The sequence below is a fragment of the Mus caroli genome, chromosome 5 (genome assembly GCF_900094665.2).
Source record: "Mus caroli chromosome 5, CAROLI_EIJ_v1.1, whole genome shotgun sequence".
NCBI classification, from domain to species: domain Eukaryota; kingdom Metazoa; phylum Chordata; class Mammalia; order Rodentia; family Muridae; genus Mus; species Mus caroli.
The window spans coordinates 110,430,728-110,441,457 of record NC_034574.1 but is presented as its reverse complement, the minus strand read 5'-3'; the positions used below and the strand labels follow the sequence as shown (position 1 = coordinate 110,441,457).

Genomic DNA, 10,730 nt, shown 5'->3' with positions numbered 1-10,730 from the left:
TGTGTGCATGTGTTTATATATGTGTATGTGTGGGTCTGTGTGCGTGTGCATGTGTGTGCATGTGTTTATATATGTGTATGTGTGGGTCTGTGTGCATGTGCATGTGTGTGCATGTGTTTATATATGTGTATGTGTGGGTCTGTGTGCGTGTGCATGTGTGTGCATGTGTTCAGACAAGGTCTTACTGCTAAGTCCAAGCTGGACATAAACTCTTTTTTTTTCTTTTTCTTTTTCTTTTCTTTTCTTTTCTTTTTTTTCTGTTTTGTTTTGTTTTTTGAGACAGGGTTTCTCTGTGTAGCCCTGGCTGTCCTGGAACTCACTCTGTAGACCAGGCTAACCTCGAACTCAGAAATCCGTCTGCCTCTGCCTCCCAAGTGCTAAGATTAAAGGCGTGCGCCACCACTGCCCGGCTGGACTTAAACTCTTGACCCTCCTGCTTCAGCAAATTTCACCCAGGTCTTGAACCTGAGTACCCAAGTATAACTCATTGAGCATGGCAGACAAGCTGATGGGCTTCAGAAATCCCATGGTTTCTAGATGAGAATAATCACCGTGGGAAGACCCACATATAATTAAATATATGGATACCGTTCTGTGGGCTGAAAGGAGAAAACTGAGCTGATCACCCCCATCCATCTGTGGGAAGACAACACAAACCACCGTGTCAGAGGCCATGCGGTCAGAGCCAAGCGAGAAGGACAGCCGAGGGTCAGCCTGGGCAGCCGAGGTGCCAAACTGATGCATCGGCTTCTTACCCAGCAACAATCCATTAGCACAGAACAGTAACAGTAACAGTGTTGGGCTTGCTAAGGCCAGCAAGGCCCCTCCTCCTTCCTTCTCACACAGTTCTGGGAGCTGGTTTTAAGGGCAAAGCTTCTTAGACCACACCCCTGCATGCTCCCTTCAGAGAAGCCCAGGGATGAGAGCATTTAGGGGCACACAGCTCTCTGGCAAGAGTCCTTAAGTATCCGCCGAGTCCGACTGTTTTCTAGGCCAGCCTTACTCTGGCCGTTTCCTTTTCTCCTGAGTCATTTTTGTTGTATTTTACGGAAGTACTGCCCACAGAAATCTCTGCACAAAAATCTTCCCCACAGAAGGTGTGCAAAGGAGTAACATCCCCTTGGGGTGAATATCAGCTCCTAATTTTAAGTCCTTTAGCATTTGACGTGTAACTCAGTGGCAGAGCATATGGCCAGCGTGTACGAGGTCCTTGCTTTGAGCCACGTAACCAATAGAAAAACACTGTAATAATAATTAAATCCTTCAACGTCGCTAAATTATATATATATTGGTTTTCTGAGACAGGGTTTCTCTGTGTAGCCCTGGCTGTCCTGGAACTCACTCTATAGACCAGGCTGACCTCGAACTCAGAAATTCGCCTGCCTTTGCCTCCCAAGTGCTGGGATCAAAGGCGTGCACCACGACTGCCTGGCTAAATTATATTTTTAAATGGTTCCTTATATGTCTCTTCTTTTGAATGTGTTGGCATGCTGATGTAGGGGTCACATTATGGGAAGTGTATTAGAAAGGAGGAAATGAAGGCTCGGGTGCTAGACTCCCACGCTAAAGTCACACAGCCAAAGCAGGGCCAGGATCTGATCTTGGGACATCTAATGTTCTCTCTGGGGGCCTCTCCCTGCTTCTCCACTGAAACAGTCACATGGTAAGCACTTCTGGTGGCTTCGGCCCGCCCCGTGGCCTCGTCCTACTTGTGGCCTAGTTGAATTTTAGGTCATCCTCAATTCAAGTCCTCGCAGAGCTAATGTGGAAAAATTAGTTTAAAGGGTCCACCTTCAAATTACAGCAAGGCTGGTCCAAGGGTGCTCACCCTCTGAAGTCCTGCAAGGGTCACAGGCGCAGTTCCAAGCAAGGCAGGGAGCCTAGGATGCAATTCTCAATCTGCACACCAGAGGGCAGCCTGGCACCTCACACAGCAAATGGAAATTGTCTGCAGGCTCAGACTCCAATCAAGCATCCCCCGCACCTTATTACTGTATTCCGCATTAGCACGATGGTAAATTTAGCAGCATAAACACACACACCAAAAAAAAAACATTTTAAAGTCAAGACATGTGACAGCTCTAAAAATAACCGCGTCTCAAATCCCCTTATGGGAAGCAGGAAACTTCACTCGGTACCTAAACTAAGACGAACTACAGAGACCTGTGGGAAACACACGGGCGTTTTCACTCGTTACCTAAACTAAGACGAACTACAGAGACCTGTGGGAAACACACGGGCGTTTGGTTTGGTCCTGCTCAAAGCCATGAACTCTGGGCACATCTCGCTTAAAAAAAAAAAAAAAAAAAAAAAAAAAAAAAAAAAAAGAGGCGTCTGAAAAACTAGGGAGGGTGCGGGGAACACTAAAGAGGGGTGTGCCCTGGATCCTCCAAGCCTGTGTGAACTTCCCAGCCAGCCTGGGCTGGGACTCATTTCACGGCCCGCCCGAGGTACGTGTGGGACAACCTCATACAGCTAACATGCAGGCAGCCCTGAACTGTGCTCACAGGGCTGCCTCGAACACTCCATTCCTGCAGCCTCGAACTGCCTGAAACCACAGGATCTGACTTCGCACTTGTCGCTCCTATCATCTGGAGGCAATCCTAGCAGCGGTGTGACCCTCCCACCCTGCAGAGCTCTTCCTTCCAAATTAGGCCCACCCAGTTACGCACGCACACCCCCACGTCCTTATCGCGGATGATCTTGTTTACTGGTTTCCATGGTTACACCTCCCCACCACCACACCCCCATCAGCCCGTGCACTGCAAGCAGCGGGTTTTCTGCCCGTGTTCCCTGGCATTTAGACAAAACGCACATCACTGGAAATGGCCACCAGACCTCCAGAAATAAAACCCTGAGTTCTTTCTCAAGGTACAGCCTGGGCAGGACTGGCGGGATCCCTGGCCGTGTAGCCAAGGCTCTAAGGCTGTCAAACCCGCCTGGGTAATGAAATCACTGCACCCAGAAGCCTAAGGCCATCCTGTGGTTGCCAGGGCGACCATTGTCATAACACCCCTGCACGAGGGGCCAGCTGACAGGAGAGAGAACTGTCTGACTGAGAAGGTTTCAAACAACGGGGTCTATTGCATCTAGAGGCGAGCTCCCTGCTGAGGAGAGCCCTGGGTCTTCTGCCCTGACTGGAGCCCAAGGCACGGGGGACCCCAGGGTGCAGTCAGTCAGGGGCAGTCAAGGGATGTGGAACATCCCATTGCCCACTGATTTGTGCTGAGGATAGCTGACAGCTATCTCTCTCTCTCTCTCTCTCTCTCTCTCTCTCTCTCTCTCTCTCTCTCTCCCTCCCTCCCACCCCACCCCATGGAGTCCAGAAGAGGGCTCTGGAGCTAGAGGTAAACAGGTCAATATAAATTCTGGGAATTGGATACAGGCAATCTGCCCTCTTAACCACAAAGCCATCTCTCCAGCCCCAACTTTGTCCCTGTCTTTCCTCTTACTGTTAAGGAACATTACAAAGAGCCAAAGGTTCACAGTATAGACACTCGGTCCCCGGTATTTCTTCCAGGAACATTATTAGACTATATATTTTCGAGACAGGTCTTGTGTAGCCCAGGCTGGCCTCAAACTCACTATGTAGCCAAGGGTGATGCTGAACTCTGGATCCTCCTGTATGCTTAGACATACAGATGTGACAACACCTCATGTCATCTGTGCTGTGCCGGGGATGGAACCCAGGGCTTCATGCAGGCCAGGCAAGTGCTCTACCCACTGAGCTACATTCCCCAGCATCAATGTTATTATAATATTAACCTTTATGTTATAACAGCCTGATGCCATAATATGGTTATGCTTATAATGTAATATAGAGTCGTGCATTCATGAGTTTGAAATATAACCATATCTCTATTAAATTTGCAGCAAAATTGACACTTGTTGATTTTGACATACTTGCTGTATCTACTAGTCTATTGATAACCATGCTATTAATTCATCAACTATTATTTAAAATAATCTAGTCATGGTTGAATTCATAGCTATAGGGCTTACAGTGTGCCGGGCACTGGGATAAACAATTTACTAATACCAAATTTGATTGTCATACTTTGTACCTTAAGGGTTGAGCGAAGAGAGGAGAGGCACTGAGTAACCACTGAACCGTCCAAGGCCATGAGCCTAGCTAATGGGACAAAACTGCCCCAAGCCTGTTCTGTCCCTGAGTTGTCAGACTCTGCTCGCTAGAGCACCCCCACCCCGGGGATCTTGTTAAAAATACACACATGAAGCCCCCGCTGGGCTCCACTCCAAGCCCCCAGGACTCCTGGGACCAGGGGCTTCTCTCTCGAGCTAAACAAGGCTCCCAGACAGTTGAGAAAGGCAAGAAGCTCAAAGATGCTGTTTTTGACGTCAGTGTGGTGGAAGAGCCTGCCTCTCCTTGACTCTTGCAGCTACAGCCGTGAGGAGCTATAGCACACGTGCACGCACACGCAGACACGGACACTGATACAGACAGGCTGAGGTTTAGGGGAGGTAAGGAAACTGCACTCAGTCAGTAGTGCCTTACAGGGACAGGAATAAGAAGGATAAAAAGACAACCTTAGCCGGGCAGTGGTGGTACACACCTTTAATCCCAGCACTTGGGAGGCAGAAGCAGGCATATTTCTGAGTTTGAGACCAGCCTGGTCTACAGAGTGAGTTCCAGGACAGTCAGGGCTATACAGAGAAACTCTGTCTAGAAAAAACAACAACCTTAACCCGTGTCTCCCTTGCAAGCATTTCCAACTTTTCTGGAACAAGGAGGCACCCGAAATGTGTACTGGCTCCTCTATGGGCCAGCACTGGCTTCAGGGCAGCGGATGCATTACCTAATCCATCCAACTTCTAAAAAAAACCACCCCAGCCTAGGTCACACCTAAGTTGAATCCAATTTCAATTTGATCAGTCTAAATGACCTCCCACCTGCTCTATCCCCTAGACACATGCTATAATTCTCTCTCTCTTTACAGATTCACCAGGGGCCATGGTGTAAGGGAAGTGCTCACTGACAGTGGGGAGCCACTCTTTGTGCCTCCGTCCTGAACCACGACAACTGAGAAAGGTCAATGTATTAGAAGGTAAAAAGAGGAGGGAAATGGTCAGCGGGAGGATGTTATAACGAGGGCCTGGGGCCCAGGGCGCAGGGTGGAAGATCTGATCTCTATGCCTGTGACCCTGGGCAGATTATGAGTCTGGGAGCCAGAGCCAAGCAACAGTTAAAAACATCTGGGCAAGGTGTGCCCCGCCCCTCAAGCAATCTACAAAGCCTTACCAACCATTTACTGAACCACAGGGAAGAGAGGAAATCCAGGTGTGTGGGTACATGAATGTAATCCTAATACTGGAGAGGCGGAGGCAGGGGGACCATATATATGGCTCATTACCGTATATAACGAGGACCATATATATGGCTCATTACCGTATATAAATAGGACCATATATATGGCTCATTACCATATATAACGAGATCTGGTGCTCTCTTCTGACCTGCAGGTATACATGCAGGCAGAACACTGTATACATAATCAATAACTCTTTTTAAAAACAATTACGGGGGCTGGTGAGATGGTTCAGTGGGTAAGAGCACCCGACTGCTCTTCTGAAGGTCCAGAGTTCAAATCCCAGCAACCACATGGTGGCTCACAACCATCTGTAATGAGATAGATCTGACTCCCTCTTCTGGTGTGTCTGAAGACAGCTACAGTGTACTTACATATAATAAATAAATAAATCTTTAAAAAAAAAATAAAAACAATTACGACCAGATAAAGACCAGAATGACCTAGAATAAGCGCAATGTACTGAAAGCCAGCCACACCAGGGTGCCAGCTCAGAAGCTTCCCAGAGAAACCCAAATCCATGTCCTGTTTGATACCGCAGTGCCCAAGACACTCACAACTTAGCACTGTTCATGACTATGATGGTGAAATTAAAATTAAGTCACATATGTAATCAACATAGTGAACAAACGTATTACCTTAGCATCCATGACCAAAAAAAAAAAAAAAATGCAGGGATGGAGAAATGGCTCAGGGGTTAACATCACTTAATGCTCTTGCAAAGGACCTGGGTTTGATTCCCAGCACCCACTACTGCCTGAACTCCAATTTCAGGGGTATCTGGCGCCCCCTTTTGGCCTCCATGGACACCTGCTTACATGTGGTACACATAGACTCATACAGGCACACATGCATGCATACTATATACATACATACATTTTTTAAAAAATAAATTTAAAAAATCCAGCTCACATCCTTGCTGAAATCTCTGATCACTGTTCACTGAGACAATGAGAGAGTCCGACACCCTCAAATAAACTAAAGGCTTCATCAGGATTTAGCTTTAATTCGGTGGGATGAAGCTAAGACGCTCATTAAAATGAGATCTTAGACTCAGTCAAGACCTGGGACGCACTGTACACATTAAAGACCATTAAGCCCACCAGAGTGATGTCTGAGTTAAACGGTTTGTATATTTGAGGCGATTCTTTTATATTCTTCTGACCCAGCAGAATGTAGCAAGGTTAACACAACCTCTCCAACTCTGTTCAGCTGAACAGCTGATTCTGACACTCCATTTCAGATCAAACTGACCTCAATTTAGGTATGGCCTCACCAAAAAGCCCAGCATCTTTAGGGAATTGTCTTATATTTTAATTTTTCTAGTGCTCAAGAATGAATCGAGGTCTGGCGCACATCAGCACAGAGCTGAGCCACACAGGGTCAGGTGTCTGGGCTTATAAATGTGATTGTTCGTTTTCTCAGAGCACATGTGTGGGTGCACACGCTTGAACACTCTACAGCACACAGATAAGGGTGGGTCAGTTCTTCTCCTTCACCACATGGGTCCCGGGAATCGAACTCGGATCACCAAGTTTGGCAGCAATCGCCTTTATGTGCTGAGCCATCTCGTAGGCCCTCATCAAAGTTATTTCCTAAAGCTGCTGTGGGTTACATAGTTGAGAAGGCTTGTGTATCAATAATTAAGGTGCTTAAATTTTCCATATATCAAACACATAAATGCTATTTGAAGTTGTTTGAAAGTATTTAACTAGTTAAGATCCAGATCTGGACTCTAACTTCTACTTTGTAAATTGCACATGTGAGCTAACAAAAATAATTCAGAGCCGGGCGTGGTGGCGCACGCCTTTAATCCCAGCACTCGGGAGGCAGAGGCAGGCAGAGGCAGAGGCAGGCGGATTTCTGAGTTCGAGGCCAGCCTGGTCTACAAAATGAATTCCAGGACAGCCAAGGCTACACAGAGAAACCCTGTCTCGAAAAAACCAAAAAAAAAAAAAAAAATTCAGGAACAAAAATGGATTTTTTTTAAGATTTATTTATTATATGTAAATACACTGTTACTCTCTTCAGACACACCAGAAGAGGGTGTCAGATCCCATTACAGATAGTTGTGAGCCACCATGTGGTTTCTGGGATTTGAACTCAGGACCCCCGGAAGAGCAGTCAGTGCTCTTAACCGCTGAGCCATCTCTCCAACCCCTAGGGATGTTTTTATTAAATAGACAGTGGAACCGCTGTTGGGAACAGTGCCACGTCCTCGATGCTTTCATTATTTAGTATTATTTATTGAGGGGGAAGACGCATGCAAGAGAGCTGTGCAGAGGTCAGAGGAGTAGTCAGTCTGTCCTTCCACTATGTGGGATCCAAGGATCCTGCTAGGTTCATCAGGCTTTGAAGAAAGCACCTCTCCTCACTTCTGCCTCCACCCCGCCCCCTTTTTTCTTTCTTTCTTTCTTTCTTTCTTTCTTTCTTTCTTTCTTTCTTTCTTTCTTTTTTTTTTTTTTTTTTTTTTTTGCCTGCCCCAACCTTGCCCTTTGACCGCCCAAGTGAAGAAAGATTACAGGAGGAACTGAGAGCCGTGCACTGGGCTCTAGGCTCCAAGGTGAGGAGCTTGGGGTTCAAATGATCCATACGGTGGCTCGGAGACATGGCTCTCTCTCTGTTAAATGGGAGGTTTAAAAATAATGCTACACCCAAAAGTGACATCCAGCTTCAGACTGCGAAAGCTGTCATTGCTGGGCAAGAGACTCATCCCGGAGCTCAGTACTCGGGTCACCTGGAAAAGTAAGTCACAGGGCTAAGGGCCAGTACACCAGCAATGGAAAGCAGAGACTCGAGGTTAATGTCCCCGCAGGGACAGAGAGCTGGGCCCCAGGGACCTGCCACTTGGCTCCCCAGGGAGAGAAAGCCAGGTGCACGGGAGGAACTCGGAGCCCTGCAGCAAACTTAGCCGTTTATGAAGGCCAAAGATTTCCACCCAAATCCCCACTCGGAACAACCAGGCCCTTAGGAGAAGGTTACCACGGGTCCCTGGGGCTGAGATTTTTCCATGTTTAGCTTCTACTCAGAGGAAAATTTTGTTAGAAAGTTTAAGTGGTGTGACTATTTTTAAATAATGAGGCCCCAGGGCCACAGTGTCAGCTCAGAGGAACAGGAGGCTGGAGTCCTTCCACCAGGTTTCAATTCGGATAACTGAACTGAGGAGGCTGGAAATGGAGATCATTCGATTCGAGGCCTGCTTCCGGTCATCTCAGTGCTTCTCGGCGAGGGGCAACTGTGTCCCTCCAGGGGCCAGCTGACATCTGGGTTAATGGGACTTAGGGATGAGGGATGCTTCTGGCATCTCCAAGTAGAGAGCAGAGATACAGCTAAGTGTCCCCCCAGTGTACGGGGCTGTCCCCCAAACAATCAACTGGGCCTGGATACCCAACCCTGGTCAGGATAACTCTCTTCTAGGCCAGCAGTTCTCAAACTCGAGTGTGAGCCTGAAGCCCCTTACAACCTGAAAGAGAACAGATCCCAGATCCCACCCAAGCCACTGCCATAGTGGATCTGAGGAGGGGCCAGACTTTGAGCTTCTGTCAGGTTCCCAAGGGTTATGGCTAGGTTTGGTGTCCTGCGAAGGCTTGGCTCTCCAATCCTCTGCTCGGAGGTGGGGCTCTGAGAAGTGACTGACGAAGTAAAGGCTTCTACTTATCTATGGACAGATTCATAGATTGTCTTCCCATCTTGGTGTGCCAGCAAAGATGGCTGCCTCCAGTCAGGCTGCGCCTCCTATTCTATGACTCCCGGTTTGCCTGTTACACATTCAGGTGAGATATCATCACTGAATTTTTTAAAAAATACTTATTAAAGAAAAAAGCAAGTGTATCTAGGAACTCCACATAAAACCAGAGACACTGAAACTTATAGAGGAGAAAGTGGGGAAAAGCCTTGAAGATATGGGCACGGGGGAAAATTCCTGAATAGAACACCAGAATTGACAAATGGGACCTCATAAAATTGCAAAGCTTCTGTGAGGCAAAAGACACTATCAATAAGACAAAAAGGCCACCAACAGATTGGGAAAGAATCTCTACCNATCCTAAATCAGATAGGGGAAGAAAAAAAAAAAACAAAGGAAAAGATAAATTTCCTGTGCTGGGTTACCCAATGGTCTTGAGTTACAGGTACTCTGACCCCTGACCCCTGACCCCTGACCCCTGACCCCTGACCCCAGCCTTCCTAAGGTTCCTCCTGAGTAGAGACATCACTCTGAGAACCCCACAATCCATGTTCTCCACGGACATGGACACGGGTTGACATTAGCATAGCCTATGCGCCAAAGCACCCCAGGGTCGAACCTTTTGTGTCAAGTTCAACAACAGAGGCTTTGATCTCTCATCAGGACTTGGGGGGGGGGGTTCAGGAGAGAGCAGGCACACCCTGAAAACATCGCTTCTGTCTCATAACTCTTGTTCCAGTGCTGGGGTCTAGCCTGGAGCTCCAAGCGTCATTGTGGGCAAGCGCTCTCTCAGAGAGCAGCACTTTGAAGAGTCCTAGGTGGAAAAGCCTTTTTGCAGGGCAATTCTGGGGAAGCACCGTATCTAGGCTTCTGGGTCCAAAGTCCTGAGTGTGGGGGGCCTTCTGTGTTTTATTCAGACCCAGTCTCTGTCACCTGAAGTTCTTGGTATAATCATAAATTCTAATTTTTTTTTCTTCCCACTCAAATCCACCCTGGGATGCTGCCCTGCCACACTCAAGGAGCGGGGAGTGTAATGGAAACAATCTTGGGCCCCAGGGAGAGAGAGGAGGAACTCCGGAGTGGAATATTGCAACACACCAGCTTCTGCCTCAGCGGCTGCGGCTGGCCCTTGCTAATGGGGAATTACCTCTGGGTCCTTTCACGGAAAAAAAAAAAAAAAGTGAAGTTGTTCCCAGGCCGGGGAGAAAGACCAGAGCCGAGCTGAAGCAAGAGAAAAGAGGCACAAACGGGGTGGGAGGGGTCCCTGAGTCCTTCACTCTCCCAGCCCACTCACCCGAGTGAGTACACACTCACGTGGGATGAATGAACACTGCTAACACGGTAGAGAAAACGGAACTGGGAAACCATCATCTTCCTCAGCTCCCAAGAAACAGCTCAGCAACAAGTCTTTCTCCTTTGTCTGTTTCTTCTCAAGAATTTGTCCCATTTTTTCCCCCTCTTGTCCCTCAGATTCTATCCTCACAGACAAGGTTTATACATTTCCAAGCCTTTTCCCTCCACATTGGCTTCGGAAACAAAAATACACCAGGAGTCCCCAGACTCACCAGCTATCCTCCAAATCTGGCCCCTGGCTTGTTTTTTATAAATAAAGTTTTATTGGCACACAACCATACTCCTGTATTTCCATAGTGTCTGGGGACCCTTTTAGGCCACAGCTGCAGAGCTGAGTAGTTGACACGGAACTGGATGGCTTAGGA

The 10,730-nt window shown here is 47.6% G+C and overlaps 1 protein-coding gene and 1 long non-coding RNA gene across 2 annotated transcripts in view; one reads left to right on the top strand and one right to left on the bottom strand.

Annotated features, from left to right (window-relative positions):
• Ksr2 (kinase suppressor of ras 2) overlaps nt 1-10,730 on the bottom strand; it is a 368,380-nt gene that overhangs the window by 285,479 nt on the left and 72,171 nt on the right. The gene's annotated exons all lie outside the window — the stretch shown is intronic.
• Nucleotides 4,963-10,626, top strand: LOC110294534. The gene is made up of 3 exons (XR_002377948.1): nt 4,963-5,066; nt 8,996-9,100; nt 10,032-10,626. It is a non-coding gene; the product is annotated as an uncharacterized LOC110294534 (long non-coding RNA).